The sequence below is a fragment of the Pleurodeles waltl genome, chromosome 8 (assembly GCF_031143425.1).
Source record: "Pleurodeles waltl isolate 20211129_DDA chromosome 8, aPleWal1.hap1.20221129, whole genome shotgun sequence".
Lineage (NCBI taxonomy): Eukaryota > Metazoa > Chordata > Amphibia > Caudata > Salamandridae > Pleurodeles > Pleurodeles waltl.
The window spans coordinates 350361402-350378026 of NC_090447.1; positions in this window are offsets into that span (position 1 = coordinate 350361402).

Consider the following 16625-nt stretch of genomic DNA (forward strand, 5'->3'; position numbering starts at 1 on the left):
TTAGCGCAGCATTTACACTGCTTTTTGATGCAAAAATGGCGCAAACTTACAAAATAAATTGTAACTGTAGGGTGTCAGGGCACTTTACAGGGGACTACAGGGTGTAAGGTTCACGTCATCCACAATGGCAAGCATTTTCTAAGACTGCTTGGTCTGGAGAAGCACAAACTCAGGGCTCAGAGCACAACACAGTGGTTATCTTTGACTTTAATAATAGGAATGTATTTCTACACAAGCAAACCTTTTTTAGTAGCATAAGGAAAATGAAAGACTGGGAAAAAAACAACTATCTAATTTGTGCCATGCAGTTTGTATGCAGCTCTTTAATGGCAGTTCATAGCTCACAATGCTAGATTACGATTATAAACTGCACAGTAACAAAAGAATCTCTGTGACAAAAGCAATAACCCGCTGTGTCATGCATATAAAATACTGTTCTTTGCATGATACACGTTCTTTGCAGCCGGCATAATCACCATCTGCGCTACCTTTGAGTAAAAACTGCCACTGCCCAAAACTCTCATTCCTCTCTAGCAGGTACAATAATCACTAGAGTTATCTTGACGCTTTTAGTTTTGCTGTACACAGAGCTTTGCAGTGCTTTTAAGACTGCTGAGTGAAGGAAGTAATAAATATAAAAATACACGTTTGTCAGAGGCCCCAGCTGGAGAAGTCCCTTTCTCCCTGCCCAGGCCTGCGGACTCCCTGGGAATGTGTCACAGACCCCTGGGTGTCCGCAGACCATAGGTTGAGAACCACTGCTTTAGAATATTTCCCAGGTGTCAGACTGGATCTGGAATTCTTTTAGCAATTCTCTTGCGATGATGGATGGCATTGTTCACCTCTGCGTGACGTGGTTGACATAGTCTGTGCTGGAAGTGACATGTGCAGTACTTTTATAGGTGCCATCGCAGCGAGCTGACCTCAGTTCTTGACTGATTTTCTGCATCAGTTGCACAGAGCCAAGCTCAGGAGGAATGCCTGTTGTGCCAAAAGTGATGTCCCGAAGGATCTCTTTTATATGGTAAGAAAGTTCACAGAAAAGGGAGGATGGGAGCGTCATTAAGGAATCTGCGGCTATACAGAGTTTCTACCAGATAAGTCGTTACTGAAGGTAAGTAACTTGTTAATTAGATAGACTTTTAGCCACAGATTCCTTACCTTAGATTAGATACCAAAGCAATCTCTCCACAGAGGCGGGTCTGCAGACAGTTTACACTGAAAATTCCTGACGTACTGAATGGGCAAAATGCCATCTCACCAGATCTCACTCTATAGGCGGTAGTGCTTGGTGAACGTCTGCAGTGATGCTCACGTAGCTGCCTGACAGATGTCCAGAACTGGAACTCCTCTAGCCAACACAGTGGTCACAGGTTTAGCTCTGGTGAAAGGAGCTGTTAAACCCTTGGGCTGTTTCTTGGCCATTGCATAGCAGATCTCAATACAAAGGCTGATCCTGTCACAGTTGATTCTTTTCTGAACTGCCTTTTACTTATTTCCCCCATAAATCCAACAAAGAGTTGATTGTCCACCCGGAATTTTTTGGTATGATCAATGTAGAACAATAACGCCCTTTTTAGATCCAGGTGGTGGAGTCTGTCCTCTTCCTTGGTAGGATGGGAGGCGAGGGGGGGGGAGGTAGGCAGGGGGATGTTCTGCTCGACTTGGAAAGGTGGGACTACCGTTGGCAAAAAGGATACTTGGGTTCTAAGAACCAGCCTGTAAGGAAAGAAGGAAGTGTACATAGGATTGACGGAAAGTGCTTGTAATTCGCTAACCCTCTAGGCAGATGGTATTTGCCACAAGGATTATTGTTAGGAGCCTTATGGGGCACCTGTGCATTGGCTCAAAACATGAACAAATGAGAAAAGTTAGGGCTAAATTCAAGTCCCATTGAGGCAAAATGAAGGGCTTAGCAGGAAACATATGCTACAAACTTTTAAGGAATCTAGTTATAATAGGTGACTTGAATAGGGAAGATAGAACCAGCTACAGCAGAAAGTCTGAAATGGAAGAAAGATATCTCTTAACCGTGCCAAAGGCAAACCCTTCCCAGGCAAGAGATATAACAAACGAGTACTTCAGACAAAGGTGCAGAAAGAGGATCAACTGATTTGGCTGCACACCAGGCCACAAACTTGTCCCATCAGCAGATGTAAATAGTTTGTATGGAGGGACGCCTGGCTTCCAGAATGACATTGTATACTTTGGGAGGGAGATCAAACACCCTCAGCTGTTTCCACTTAATCTCCACATATGTAGGTATAGAGTATACAGGTTTGCGTGCAAGACCATGCCCTGCTGATGCGACGAGATCCTCCAGCAGAGACTGCCTAGTTGGAGAACAGACGCACATGCTCAGGAGTTGAGGATACCATACTCTCATTGCCCAATCTGGAGCCACTAAGATGACTTGGGCCTGGTCATTCTTGATCTTCCTGAGAAATCTGTACAAGATTGGAAAGGCGCATAGGAGTCCTGAGTGCTGCTCCATACAAAATGCTTTGCCGAGCGAGAGCTGCTTTGGATCTCCAGCGTGCACAAGTGCTGACATTGCATGTCCTCTGCGGTGGCAAATAGATCTAACCAAGCCTCTCTGCAATCTCAGAAGAAACCTAGCACCACCTCTGGATGAAGATGCCATTTGTGATCTGTAAGGCATTGACAGCTGAGTTTGTCCGCGCTGGTGTTCAGAGAGCTTACCAGATTTTGAAATTCAGGAATGTCCTTATGTTCCAGCCAAGTCCAGAGATGCAGGGCCTCATGACAAAGGGTCCACGACCTCACCCCGCATGGTTGTAGCAATACTACATGACTGTGGTGTTGCCCGGGAACACCCAACTAGCCTTCCCTTGATAGAAGGAAGAAAGGCTTTCACTGCCAGCCAGATCATTCTTACTTCTAACAAGTTGATATGGAGCTGAGACTTGCTGGTAACGTTTGTGGGCAGGCATGACAGGGATATGGTAATACGCTTCCAGCAAGTCCAATTCTACCATCGAGAGTCGAGGGCAGATAAAACTTGACTCAGGGTGATCTTCTTGAATTTCTCCTTTTTCAAGAAGTAATTGAAAAAGCGCAGATCTGGGAAAGGATGGAGGCATCCGTTCTTCTTCTGCACCAGAAAGTAGCAGGAATAGCAAACACGAACTACCTCTGATGCTGGCACCATCTCGATGGCTGCTTTTGCCAGAAGGGCCAATACTTTCTGTCACAAGAGCGCAAGGTGCTCCTCTGTCAGCCAATCGAGAAACAGTGGAAGTAGCTTTGGCCTCTGTTGGAAAGGGGGGCATAACCTGGTTGGACAATCTGTAGCACCCATTTGTCTGAAGTGATCTCCCGCCACTGGGGTAGATTGTGCTGGAGTCTGACCACCAGTCAGATGCTTATCCTGGATCAAGAGCATTTTACAGAGGCTTTGATTGTGTGGCTGCCGGGGAACGCATTGAGTGGACCTCTGGTTTTGGGCCCCACCAGACTTGTGGGAACCACTTCTGCGGCCACGAAAGGAATGAGCTTGCTGGCTGTGATAGCTAGAGGGAAATGGATGAGGCTTGTTACCCCTGCTTTATCCACAGAAGGTGGAATGCAGCTGTTGTGTGGCCACGGTGACCCCCTCATTGATCTAGCAGTGGCTTTCCTGTCCATTAATCATTCCACGGCTGAATCAAATTTATCAAGAAACAGGTGAATCCCATCGAAGGGCATATCCATAAGAGATGCCTGGACATACCCCGAGAAGCCAGTTTTCCTCAACCAAGCATGACATTGTTGCGCCACTGTGGAAGCAGTGGCCCTGCCCAATGAGTTGATCGAATCCAACCCACATCTGATCGTGAACCTTGCTGCATCTCTTCCATCTGCAATAGCTTGTGAGAGTATTGTCCAGGCTTCACCCGTGGGAGCTGACATCATGTCCTTAGGTCTCCTTCCAAACTTGTGCTCATGTGCTCCCCAAACCCTACTAAAAAAGTGTGCTTAAGAAAAAACGTTCCCTCTGAAGACTATAGGCTTTAACTCCTGCAGCCCCTGCCAAAAACAAATGCTGCACAAGGTCTGCCTTTGGGCTTAGGCTCCAAGCATGAGATAAAGTCCTGGAACAAGTGGTCCAGAAACCTTGACATCGTCAAACACAAGAAGTAAGGATGGTCTTGCTTGAAGTCTTGGACCCACTCTTGGATCCCATCCTTGTGTAAGTTCAAGGTGAAGCTGAAAGACAAGTCTTAGCACAAGCAGAAGCACAAAAAATATTGAGTGGGAGTCCACCTCTCTTCACTGCCCCTGTTTTTGGAAAGGTTTGTGCTGTCAGCGTTCTGTGGATCCCCCTCTACTTCAGTTGTCTGACTGGTCCTGTTCTACAGTTTGAGACACAATATCCCAAATTTCCCAGGCTGTCACTGACTCCACAGCAGGTATATGACTTCAAGGAGGTGATGCTACAACTTTTTCAGACAACTTCGGGTCCCTTTAGAGTGTCTTTGACATTAACACTTGGCAGCCTAAGGTGGACCAGTTCAGGGATCGAGGAAAACAATGCCATTTTATAGTATGTATGGTGCTGTTCTGCTCTCTCCCTTTCCTGCCGCTCAGCAACTTTAGTTACTGAGTTGCAGTGCATGAAACGTTAGTAGATCTAACCTGTAGTTTTCAGAGCCGCAGAGGTGGTGGAATTGCAGTAGCAACCTGTAGGAAAATGCCACTGTTGGCATGGTCACCCTCCACTCTTTTTCTAGTGTTGATGCCAGCTTTGTTTGGAAGTGTGCTGGGACCCTGCTAATCAGGCCACAGCACCAGTGTTCTTTACCTAAAACTGTACCTTTGTTTCCACACTTGGCACAGCCCTGGCACACGGTTAGGTACCTTGTAAAAGGTACCCCTGGTACCAAGGGCCCTGTGGCCAGGGAAGATCCCTAAGGGCTGCAGCATGTATTATGCCCGCTTAGGGACGCCTCACTCAGTACATGCACACTGCTTTGCAACTTGTGTTTGCTACTGGGGAAAAAAGACAAAGTCGACATGGCATTCCCCTCAGAGTGCCATGCCCACAAACCGCTGCCTGTGGCATAGGTAAGTCTCCCGTCTAGCAGGTCTTACAGCCCTAAGGCAGGGTGCACTATAACACAGATGGGGGCATAGCTGCATTAGCACTATGCCCCTACAGTGTCTAAGTCAATTCTTAGACATTGTAAGTGCAGGGTAGCCATACAGAGTATATGGTCTCGGAGTCTGTCATTATGAACTCCACAGCACAATAATGACTACACTGGATACTGGGAAGTTTGGTATCAAACTTCTCAGCACAATAAACCCACACTGATGCCAGTGTGGGATTTATTGAAAAATGCACACAGAGGGTATCTTAGAGATGCCCCCTGTATGTTAGCCCAACTGCTAGTGCAAGGCTGACTGGTCTGTGCCAGCCTGCCACTTCCAGGCGAGTTTCTGACCTCATGGGGTGAGTGCCTTTGTGCAATCTGTGGTCAGAAATAAAGCCTGTCCTGGGTGGGCTCAAGCCTGTTGTTACAGAGCCCCAGGGCACTCCAGCTAGTGGAGATGCTCGCCCCCCACCCGCCAGACGTGCCCCCACTTTTGGCGGCAAGTCCAGAGGGATAATGAGAAAAACAAGGAGTCACACCCTCAGCGACGACCACCCCTATGGTGTCCAGAGCTTAAGTGACTCCCTCCTTGAGAAATCCCCCATTTTGCTTGGGAGGATAAGGACCAACAGGCATAGGGATGTGTCCCCCTCTCCAGAGGGAGTGGGCACAAGAAGGGTGTAGCCACCCTCAGGGAGGGTAGCCATTGGCTACTGCCCTCTGATCCTAACACACCTCTAAATTTAGTATTTAGGGGCAACCCTGAACCCAGCTCTTCAGATTCCTGACGACCTCAAGAAAAGGACTGCTGAGCTGAAATCCCTGCAGAGAAGAGGAGACAACAACTGACTCTGCCCCAGCCCTACCGGCCCGTCTCCTGCTTCGAAAAGCTGCAAGAAAAGAAGAAACACGTTCTGCAGAACCAGCGACCCTGGAAAGCCTCCAGGGGACTCCCTGCATCACCGAGGACCAAGAAACTCCCGTGGACGGCGGACCTGTCCAAAAAGAAGATCAAGAAACCAGCTTTAAAGTGACTCTCACCTCATTTCAGAAGCGCAAGTCCAACTACTCTTCACCCGACGCCCCCGTCCCGTGTCCAGAGAAACCAACTATCCAGAGAGGACCCCCAGACAACTCGGACGACGTGTCCACCCTGGGCTGACCTCTCTGCACCCCCACGACAACGCCTGCAGAGAGAATCCCGAGGACCCCCCTGACCGCGACTGCCCGGGACGAAGATATCAGATGCCTGGAGAAGCACTGCACCTGTAGCCCCTAGACCCGAGAGAAACCGACCACTGGTGCAGCAACGACCAGCAGGCGGCCCTCTTCTTTGCCGAGTCGGTGGCTTGCCCGAGAGGCCCCCCTGTGCCCTGCCTGCAGCACCTAAGTGGCCCGGGTCCCTCCATAGAGTTTTATTGAGAACCCGACGCCCTGTTTGCACACTGCACCCGGCCGGTCCCGGGCCGCTGAGGGTGTGGCTTTTGTGCCTTCTTGGGGCCCCTCCAGTACTCCTCCAAACCCCCACTGGTCTGCCCTCCGACAACGCGGGTACTTACCTGCAAGCATACTGGAACCAGAGTACCCCCTGTCTCCATAGGCGCCCATGTTTTTTTGGCTCCTGTTTGACCTCTGCACCTGACCGGCCCTGTGTTCCTGGTGCTGGGTGTTTGGGGTTACCTTGAACCCCCAACAGTGGGCTACCTATGCCCCGGAGAGTGAACCCGTAAGTGTGGTACTTACCTCAGAAACTGTACTTTACTTACCTACCCCAGGAACTGCTGAAAATTGCAGTGTCCACTTTTAAAATAGCTTTTTGGCATTTTAAAGAAAACTGTGTACATTGTTGATTTCATTCAAAGTTCTAAGTATAACTGTGTAAAGTACCTTTCATTTAATGTACTTACCTGCTAAATGAATCTTGTGGTTCTAGAAATAAATTAACAAAAGTATATTTTTCTACATAAAAAACCTATTGGTCTGGAGTTAAGTTATTGAGAGTGTGTTCACTTATTGCTTGTGTGTGTACAACAAATGCTTAACACTACCCTCTGATAAGCCTAACTGCTTGACCACACTACCACAAATAGAGCATTAGTGTTATCTATTATTGCCTCTGTCAAGCCTCTTGGGGAACCCCTGGACTCTGTGCACACTATATCTCATTTTGATATAGTATATACAGAGTCCGCTTCCTACACAACCAGATCCTTCAGGTTCTGAATCGTTCCTCATTGAGGCACTGATGAAGGCCTTGATAGTGGCCATGTCCAAGCTTTGCTGATTGCAACCAGTGAGTTGACCTATTGCTAGCTATCACAGGCCTGGCTCAGGGGATATAGCCTTCCCTTCACAACTTTTAATGTTGGAAAGCTTTGTGGTACTTTAAGTGTACTGAAAAACGACAGCATCACCTCTTTAAACACCTGAATTTGCTGCAGTGTCACCAGTGGAACAAGGAACTTGGGCTGGATTATGATTAAAGTGCGAGTTGTTTCCAAGGTGGGTGAAAGATCTTGAGGTACCCTGATGTCCAAGTGATTTATCTTAATGAGAGTGATGGGAGAAGCTGTGTTTCTTCTTCAACTATTGTGAAGACTTGGAATGGGATGAAGATCACTCTCCAGAATGTGTCTGCTGAGCTTTTCTAGGATGCTTCGCGATGTAGAGGTTGGCCATGCAGTCCCGGGTGGCTTTCGGGTTCATCCCAGTGTAGCTGTCACATGACAGAGTTGTGTGAGGAGGTGAGACATATTGGACAGACTTCATGCAGGTCCATCACTGACACCTGTTTGTGCAATCCAGGGTTTGAGCCCTGTCATTTTCGTAGGAGACAAGTCCCTTGCACGCTGGTTAAATCTTTTTGCAAAATATTTTCTCTGTCAAGTAACAGAAATAGAGGGAGCAAGCTGAGGATACGCATTGAAAGGTGAAGAAAGAAAGGAACAGATGTTGGGATACAGAGGTGCAGTGATATAGTGGGCCTTATGTCACTTCTGGGCAGGAAGGAGCCTGATGACTAATTGGTCTACTGGAGAGCTGGGTATTTTCCTTTCTACTTGTTTGTCCAACTTTGTGTGAGTGCTGCATTGTATAGCACCAATAAAAAGTGTGAAAATCCGTAAAAGTATAGTCTTAGTCCTGGTAAGGACCCCTTACAGTACAAAACATGCTTCAGAAAACGCACATCCCCTTGCACTATGGCGCAACGGTGTGTTTGTTGGCACATGCACCAGAGATGGGGAGAGAAAAACTGCACCATACTACATTTATCTGGGCCTACACGTAGGTGGAGGGGTTTCATCACATTTTGGAATACAAATGGTGACATTGGTTAATGACAGAGCTTTCTAAATACAGAACTTTTTGTTTGACTAATATTTTCTGTTATCATTCACTGGCTGTAGCAGTATTTTATTGGCATTGTTTTTTTCAGCTTACTCCTTTGCTGTGGAGCATCTTCATTTTGTTAGGTCAGAGACGCGGAAGACAAAATTATGACCTGGTTACTTACTGGTAATCTTCATTATCACGAGTCCTTGTCTCCCTTGTCACAGTCCTTGGCTTTCTAGCACCCGCCAGGAGAGGGAGATACTCTACAAGGTATATCATTATTTTGTCATTTATTTGGCTATTACAGGAAGGTGGATCCCTCTTACTAGGGCTGTGAAAGTGAAGAGGCGCCTAGGTTAGTGATAAGAGAGCTTTTCTATATACTACTATGCTTGAATAGGGATTTTCTTTTCCTATCTGGTGAAGCCAAACCTCATACTGGCATGCGTGAGACGAGGAAGGCTAGGACTCAGAGTAATTATAATTACTGGGACATCAATGACTGGACAATCAGTCTCATCAGAAATCTCTCTGAAGTCAGACAGATCAGAAGTCTGACTTGCAAAATTGTGTCTGTCCCTTCAGCTTACTCCTTTACAGAGTGCTAGTGCGCCATATTCCAGCACTCAACAACCGGCATTTCTATATCCAAAAGATCTCCGGCAAAGATCCCCCATGAGGGGCCAATCAGGCATTGCAGTGCCGGCCTGACGAGGAGCAAAAGCCCGATGATGAAGCATGTCACCAATTGGTGAGTGAGGGCTCTTGTTCTAAAATAAGCAGATTCACAGGATCCACTGTTTACTCTTTGAACCTGTACAGAACCCACTGTTTGGAACTGTGTACCTTTGGCTTTTTGTAGATGGAGTATCCCCCACAAAAAACGATACTGAAGGTAATACCTTTTTCTGCTGACACTACTTCTAACTGTAGAGTAGTGCTTTGTAAACATATGTACCAAATCTCATACAGCTGCCTGATAGATGTTAGGATAGGCACTCCGTATGCTAATGCAGTGGTAGCAGCTTTGGCCCTCATGGAATGAGCTTGCAAACTTCTGCTGTCTGCTTCTTGGTCGCTGCATAGCAGATCCTAGTGCAGAGAACAATCCAGTGAGAGATGGTCTGTTATTGCAGTGCCTTGCCCTTCTTTGCTGTGGTAAACCATACTGAGAGCTGATTGTCTACACAATGTACTTCAGTACAATCAATATAAAAGCTTAACGGATTCTTGTTATGGTTACTTGTACAGCGCACAACTCATCTGGGAGGGTAGCCCAGTGCTGATAAGCAGAGGGTAAAAAGACAGACTAGGTCTGGGGCCTAGGTAAAGAGCCACGTCTTAAGTTTTTGTGAAGATCAAGTACTGAAAGGGCTTCTTTTTTGCCAAGTTGCAGGTACTTCCAGACTTTGAGAGGGAGGTAAGAGAAAGCTAAACTGTGAGGGATGTGGTCGAGCAGGAGCATGGCTGAGCAGAGGTGTCTGGTAGGTGTGTGGAAGTTAATTTGGTTGTTGTGCTAGGTGGATTCTAGGTTGTGTCGGGCTTTGTATGTTTGTGCTGTAAGCTTGAAGAATGCACATTTGTGAATAGGGAACCAGTGAAGGTCTTTGAGGTGGGGGTGATGTGTGTGCCAGAAGAAAGTCTTAAGAGTGAATCGGGCTGCTGTATTTTGGATGCTCTGAAATCTCCTGATGAATTTGACGGTGATACTTGATGTATAATACATTGCTGTAGTTCAGCTTACTGGTGATGAGGGCTTGGGTGACAGTTCTGCGTCTGTTGATTGGGATCAACTTGAGGATTTTAAGGGTGTAGAAACAGGAGGCCGTGACTGCAATGACTTGGTCAATGGGAGCTAGTGTTCAACCACTATTCCAAGCTTATTGGCTTTCTTGCTGGGCTGGGCTGGGCAGGGTTTAGGGTTGAGGTCACCTTGCCACCAAGTGGAGTTTCATAGTGAAGTGCCTCTGCCAAAGAGTACTACTACTGTTTCGTCTGTGTTGAGTTTTAACAGTTGGGGCAATATTTCTGAGCACCGTTTCATCACTCTTGCTCTACGCAATATGGTGCAAGAGCGACAAGCCAAAAATGAGATTTATGAAGTCTCGCAAGGCCGCGAGTGGCTTCATGAAGCTGAAGTAAAGCAACACAGCACAAATCGCTGTGTTGCATTACTCTGCCCCAGGGAGGCTTTCCATGGATGTTGTTTGGGCGTTCCCATGCAACATCCATGGATTTTGACGCTTTCTAAAATTTACCAGAAGTGGTAGACCTGGGAATGTGCCAAAAACCCAGGTGAGGTGTTACAGGGAGAAATATCTTTATTTCTTCTTGTTACTTCCTCTTTCCATGTGTGTTACACTATGCAGCACACAAAAAAAGAGGAATATGCCTCAAGGGATTGTTCTTGTGCAGGAAGGTGCCCCTTTCTGCACAAAAACAACCCTCCTTACAATGGAGGCACCCTTGCCCCATGGTCCCTGCACTGGTACTAGGCTGCCAAAACAACGCCAACGCAGGGACAAAGGTAGGACTGTGCCACATTCTTTTAAAAACTGTACATTCTTCCCTTTCCCTGTGACGCAGCGCAGCAGCGTGACTTGCTGCATCACTTGGCCATAAATATGGCTCTAGGTCTTCATCCATCAGGCTCCTTCGGTTATGCAGGTGGTGAAATTGGCCAGGGTGCTAGAAGTTTTGTTTTGTTGAACAGAGAGGATGAGCTGCGAGAGAATGGTGATTTTGTGAGTCCAGATGGTGTTTGCAAGCTGAGCCATATAGGTGTTGAAAAGTGTGGGGCTTAGATGATCCTTGGGGTACCCCATAGATGAATTTAGTGTTGGACGAGGTGTAGGAAGCCTTGTGTGTCAGCTTTGTTGAGACACCTGATGAAGATGGATTGAGAGACAGTGTTGAAGGCAGCAGATCGGGTGAGTTTGATGAGGGATGCAGTGTCTCCTCTATCCATTTTCAGTCAGATGTGGTTTATGGCTGCAATAATTAATGCGCTCTCCGTGCTGTAGTTTGGTGAGAATCCATATTGAGTTAGGTCACGTATATAGTTGAGATTAAAGTGTTTGGCTTGTTGCTTGTTAATGGACTTCTGCTCGGTAGGGCAGCAAGGAGATTTCACAGTAGCTAGTTAGTATCCTCAGGTCTGCTGTGGGTTTCTTCAGGAGGTGTAGTATTGCAACTGGTTTCCAAGTGTCCAGGAAAGTGACGGTGTAGATGGAGTTGTTCAGTACTGGAGTTAGAATGGAGCCAGTGGGGTTCAGTCCTTTGGTGAAGATGCTGGGGGATGTGAGGTGAGGTTAGGGACAGGGGGTCCGATGGTGCTCCAGAGTGGATGGACCGATTGGCTATTGCGATTATCTAAGTGGTGCTGGTGTGCCAGGTGGTCATGGTATGTTTATGAGGGTGCGTCTGGAAGGGTTCAGCTGGGGCTTGAAGTTGTTGGAGATGTTGCTGATTTTGCTCTCGAAAAAGGTGGGAGCTGGGTGCAGAGGTGATGGTTTAGTAGCTTGCAGCAGTTCTGGTGAAATCATTCCCAAAGGTGAAAATTTCCTTGCAGCTGTTTTTGATGTGTTTAGTGAAAGCTGAATGCTTGGTGAACCTGATTTGCTGATGGCAGAATCTGCTTGCAGACATGTAGGGAGGGGCTTTTATCAATGTTGTCGTAGGCCAGTCTTCTTCTGTGTTTGAGTTGCTTACAGTGGCATTTGGTGAGTTTTTCCATTTGCAAGCTTGCTTGGTGTCTTGTCCTAATGAAGTGGTGCTGTACAGGCAGTGATACAGGCATTGAAGTTGGTGATGGGCTGTGAGAGGTTATCATGGTGTTGTGGTTGGGGGGGGGGGGGTGGCTAATGATTTGGAGGTGCATGTTTCTTATGGGATCCTATTCCAGTTTTGTCTGGTGGGTGCAGTTCTGTGATGGTGTCGGGTGGGCAAGTTGAACATAAATATCAAGAGGGAATAAGAGTACCCCTTAATTTTGTCCAACGGATGTCCTTGCTAGGCTAGGGAGAGAACAAACATAAAAACTTTAGCCAACTTATAATGTAACTTGCCTGTAAAGGGTCAGTTTATTGGGTGCAGCACCAGTCAAAATGTTTTCTAAATGACTGCCGTACACTTATTTTGTAGAGCGATGTTTTATTGCCAAGATCTATCAACAACCTCTGGTGGTAGGTTGAAAAAGGCCAACTGTCGTCTCTCGGGCTCAAATAAGGGAAATGCAAGATTTTGCATGCCAGGGTGCAGCACCATGTGCTTCAGCTGCAATAGAAGATCCTTCCAAAGTGGCAGCTTTATCTAGGAACAGATTCTTGTGCCCAGGAGTTCTGTTTACGACACTCTCCTGGCCTAATCCAGTGCCACTAGAATGACTTCGGCCCGGTCATTGCTGATCTTCTAAACTCTGGACAGGAAAGGCAGTTGTGGAACAGATACCAGGGTCGTGAGCTCCACTCTAGACGGAAGGTGCCTCAGAGAGCTGCCTTGGAAACTCCCACATGCAAAAGTGCTGGCCTTGCATGGTCTTGGCTGTGGTGAAAAGATACAGCCAATGCTCTCCCCAATACAGGAAGAAGCCTGTGCCACTTTCAAGTGTAACTGTTGTTCATGAGCTGTAAAGTGCCTGCAGCAGATTTTGTAAGCCCTAGCGTTTAAAGATCCTGCCAGGTGGTTTTCCAGCAAGAAAGTACCTTGATGGTCCAGCCACTTCCAAACGTTTACAGCTTCCTGACAGAGAGCCCTGAACCCCCACATTGCTTGTTGCAGTCCCACATAGCAGTTATCCACCTGCCCCAGCCTTCCTTTGATGATGGGCAAGAACACCTTCAACAACAACTGAATATCCCTCAACACAAGAAACTGATGTGGAGTCAAGCCTCTGATGGAGGCCAGAGACCTCTGATCTCCACTTCTTCCAGATAGCCTTCCCAACCTAACAGTGATGCGTTTGTGACCACAGTCAATGGGGTGAGGATAGGCACTTGCCACTAACCCAATCACGGTTCAGCAGCAAACAGTGCTGGTCTTTTGCAGTCTCAGCTGTAATCTGGATACAACCCAACAGATTCCCCAATAACCCCAAGAGCTATATGTACTGAGATCCAGGACTGAGGCTGAAACATCAGAATCCTAGCATGAAAGACCTGCACACTCTCTGTTTGGAGGGGTGAGGGGTATTACCTTTGAATCAATCAATCACATAATTAATAAAGCGCGCTACTCACCCTTCTGGGGTCCCAAGGCGCGAGGGAGCTACTGGTCGAATAGCCATGTCTTGAGGTGTTTCCTGAAAGTCAGGAGGTCCTGGGTCTGGCGTAGGTGGAGTGGTAGGGAGTTCCAGGTCTTGGCGGCGAGGGGAGAGAACGATCTTCCTCCGGCGGTGGTGCAGCGAATGCGGGGGACAGATGCGAGGGCGAGGCTGGCGGGGCGGAGCTGGCGGACGGGAGTGTGGAAGGTGAGTGTCGTTGAGGTAGGCCGGACCTGTGTTGTGGAGGGCTTTGTGTGTGTCGGCGAGTAGTTTGAAGGTAATCCTCTTTGGAATGGGTAGCCAGTGTAGGTCTCTGCGGTGGGCAGGGATGTGGTTGCGGCGTGGGACATCAAGGATGAGTCAGGCAGAGGTGTTTTGGATACGTTGCATTTTCTTTGTAGTTTGGCCGTGGTTTCTGCACAGAGTGCGTTGCCGTAGTCCAGTCGGCTGCTGACCAGGGCGTGAGTGACTGTCTTTCTGGTTTCGATGGGAATCCACTTAAAAATCTTGCAGAGCATGCGAAGGGTGTTGTAGCAGGAAGAGGAGACTGCGTTGACCTTCTGAGTGCTGAGTCCAAGGTGATTCCCAGGTTTCGTACTTGGGTGGTGGGTGTGGGTGTGGGTGCGGCTCATAGGGAGGTAGGCCACCAGGAGTCGTTCCAAGCAGAGGGGTTGCTGCCGAAGATGAGGATCTCTGTTTTGTCTGTGTTTAACTTGAGGCAGCCTGATTCCATCCAGTCGGCGATGGCGTGAGGTCCATTGTGGAGGTAGTTTCTTGCGGTTGTAGGGAGATGATCAGCTGGGTGTCTTCTGCGTAGGATACTATGTTAATGTGGTGGGATCGTGCGATGTTGGCGAGAGGAGCCAAGTGAACGTTGAAAAGTGTTGGGCTGAGGGAGGATCCCTGGGGGACGCCACAGATGGTTTTGGAGGATTCGGACATGTAAGGCGGAAGGCGGACTCTCTGGGTTCTGCCGGAGAGGAATGAAGAGATCCAGTCGAGGGCCTTGCCGTATATCCCGGCGTTGTGGAGGTGTGTTCGAAGGGTGTGGTAACAAACGGTGTCAAAGGCTGCGGAGAGGTCCAGGAGGATGAGCGCTGCAGTTTTGCCTTCGTCGAGCATGGTCCTGATGTCATCTGTGGCAGCAATGAGTGCGGTCTCAGTGCTGTGGTTCTTGCGAAATCCGGATTGGGAGGTATTGAGCGCTTTCCTGTCTTCCAGGAAGCAGGATAATTGGCTGTTCATGATTTTCTCAATGACCTTTGCTGGGAAGGGGAGGAGGGAGATGGGCTGGTAGTTTTTGGGGTCATCTGGGTCAAAGGTGTGCTGTGACCATCGCTATCACTTTTGTGAACACCAAAGTGGCACTGTTGAGGCCAAAAGGTAGCACTAAGAACTGAAAATGCTCCTGGCTCACTGTAATCCACACATAGGGCCATATTTATACTTTTTGACGCAAAACTGCGCTAACGCAGTTTTGCGTCAAAAAAATTAGCGCCGGCTAACGCCATTCTGAAGCGCCATGCGGGCGCCGTATTTAATCAATGACGTTAGCCGGCGTTAGCCGCCGGCGCTGCCTGGTGTGCGTGAAAAAAAACGACGTACACCAGGCAGCGCCGGCGTAGGGGGATATGGAGCTTGAGCGCCAAAAAATGGGGCAAGTCAGGCTGAGGCAAATTTTTCGCCTCAACCCGATTTGCGCCATTTTTTTCGACTCCCAACCCCCTAAAAAACGGCGCAAAAGCGGCCGTACGTCATTTTTTTTGACCCGCCCACTCCCAGGCGTGAATTTTGCCCGGGAGTGTAAATACGGCGCACATGCCTCGGAGTCAATTTTTTAGACGGGAACGCCTACCTTGCATATCATTAACGCAAAGTAGGTGTCCACGCTAAAAAATGACGCAAACTCCATGGACTTTGGCGCTAGACGCGTCTAACGCCAAAGTATAAATATGGACTTAGGGGCATATTTATACTCCGTTTGCGCCGAATTTGCGTCGTTTTTTTCGACGCAAATTCGGCGCAAAACTAACGCCATATTTATACTTTGGCGTTAGACGCGTCTAGCGCCAAAGTATGGGCAAATAGCGTCTTTTTTGCGTGAACGCCTTCCTTGCGTTAATGAGATGCAAAGAAGGCGTTCCCGTCTTAAAAAATGACGGCGACGCAAATGCGTCGTATTTATACTCCCGGGCAAAAATCACGCCCGGGAGTGGGCGGGGCAAAAAACCCCGCATTTGCGCCACTTTTTAACGCCTGGGTCAGGGTAGGCGTTAAGGGGCCTGTGGGCTCAAAATGAGCCCACAGGTGCCCTCCCCTGCCCCCAGGGACCCCCCCTGCCACCCTTGACCACCCCAGGAGGACACCCAAGGATGGAGGGACCCATCCCAGGGACGTTCAGGTAAGTATAAATTTTTTTTTTTTTTTTTTTTGGGTGGCATAGGGGGGCCTTATTTGTGCCCCCCTACATGCCACTATGCCCAATGACCATGCCCAGGGGACATAAGTCCCCTGGGCATGGCCATTGGGCAAGGGGGCATGACTCCTGTCTTTACTAAGACAGGAGTCATGTAAATGGCGTCTGGGCGTCGTTAAAAATGGCGCAAATCGGGTTAAGACGATTTTTTAGCGTCAACCTGGCTTGCGCCATTTTTAAGACGCCCTAACGCCATTTTTCCCTACGCCGGCGCTGCCTGGTGTACGTGGTTTTTTTCCACGCACACCAGGCAGCGCCGGTCTGCTTGCGCCGGCTAACGCCATTCAATAAATACGGCGCCCGGATGGCGCTTCAGAATGGCGTTAGCCGGCGCAAAATTTTTTGACGCTAAACTGCGTTAGCGCAGTTTAGCGTCAAAAAGTATAAATATGGGCCTTAGTATTGCGTCGGAATTGCGTAAAAAAAACGACGCAATTCCGGCGCAAACAGAGTATAAATA